This window comes from Octopus bimaculoides, chromosome 1, assembly GCF_001194135.2.
Source record: "Octopus bimaculoides isolate UCB-OBI-ISO-001 chromosome 1, ASM119413v2, whole genome shotgun sequence".
Classification (NCBI taxonomy): Eukaryota; Metazoa; Mollusca; class Cephalopoda; order Octopoda; family Octopodidae; genus Octopus; species Octopus bimaculoides.
In genome coordinates, this window is record NC_068981.1 from 4,161,277 (window position 1) to 4,163,191 (window position 1,915).

Sequence of the window (1,915 nt, forward strand, 5' to 3'; positions counted from 1 at the left end):
TTTTTCTCAATATTTTTCAATCTTTTAGCCATTTCAGAAATGGAAAAAAAAAAACATGGTTTGTGTTTTCTTTTTAAAGAACATAAAGAACATATGAAATGAAATGAAAACATCTATTTTTAAGTGAAATCTCAGAATAGTATTTGGTGGGGAATATCAAAGAAAAATTTTTTTTTTCATCTTCAGAAAAGAAAACAATATTTGGGGATCCTCGAACAAAAAAAAAAAAAAAAAAAAAAACCCGAGGCTCTAAAAAAGCACAAATATATTTAACAACTTCTTTTGAATAATAAAAAAAAAAAAGGAAAAAAATGTCATTTGCTTCTCCGTATTAATAAGTATGTTCTGAATTCTATCCATGTGGAAGTATTCAACTAAGTCTACACACTGGATTATATACACTCTCTTCAGGTCCTTGTAGAACAGCAGAGTTAATTTAATAAATGGTTCATTGGTCTGTCTCTCCAACCAGCAAAAATATAGATTTTTAGTTTTTAGTGAATTTTAAATTAGAAAAATAACCGATAAGCATTAAAATTTAAGTTTATAATTAATTGAGGTAGAAATACGTTTATGTCTTAAATGATATTTTAAAAATATATTTATGTAAATTCAAACACACAAAAATGAATATTTATAACCATATTCTTAAATGTACAATTATTAAAATTGCATGTACAAGTATCAGCTCCTCTTTTGCTCTTAAGCACACTGGGCAGCCACAAGTTGATGCCACTGGTTTCTGTTGGCTTCATGTTTCTCTGCATCCAGCCATGTATTATTGGCCTCCCTCATGTTGGTTAGGAATGTTCTTTGTCAAAGACCTGACTCTTTCATGCTACTTCTGTATGAAACATAAAAGAACACTGTGGAAAGCAACAGAAAGCTTGATGTGTTCCACCAAGGATGCCTGAGAAGGATTCTGAGAACCTGCTGGCAAGACCACATAACAAGAGGGAATGTAAATGACTAAAAGATATTTGAAAATCGTTGAATATGTTTAGTGGTAAGAAACTCTCAAGAGAGCTGAAGGTCTTCAGAGAAGAAACCTCCCCTCGGGCAAGCGTTTCAGCCCTTAACTTCTTACACTGTAAGGGCAGTGGGGCCAGGTTGCACCCAGGTCACAATTCCTGGGTACCCTTCTGCTGACACCTTTTAGCCCTTTCTATATTGGAGAATTGTGCATTTAAACCACTTTGAGTTTCCATCTAGTTGGGACTCCTTTCCGTTGAATCAGTTTTCAAACTTAAGAAATAATTAGTTTACATATTTTACTCTGACATTAGCATTATATACACACTCACCTCCTTAACTAATTTATTTAATATGCAACTCCCTTGCGTAAACAGATTTCTGCTTGACTACTTTATTTGTACAAAATCCTTTCTATATTCTCCACATCCACATTCTCACCTGCTCTGTATTTCTTTGTGTATGTCTTTTATACGTTCAGACACAGATTTGGTTGCAAATAGATTTTGTTTACCATTTCAAAATATTGACTTTTATTGGCATAATAATTAAATTTTGTTTAAGGTAGCTTAATTTATAAATAAATTTCTAAAGAGACTGAAAGGACTTCTAGACGAATCCCCACCTCTTCCTGTCTTCAGAAATAATTCCATCTTTTAGATTATGTAGCCTATTCTTATGTTTATCTCTTAAATTGCCTTATAAAAGACTTCAGCTTTGTAAATCTTAGTTTCCTAGATAATATGAAAATAACATACAAAAAAAGCAAATAAAATATCAAATTTGTCTTTTTTTTTTTTTTCAAAAACAGATTTAACTCGTGAAATATATTCGACATTTTAAATATACTTTTTTTTTTCCTCTTCATAAATTTCTCTCTCAGTTTTTTTTTTTTTAAAGACTTTGTTAGATCTTTAAAAAATAATGAAAATTAAAAAAGAAA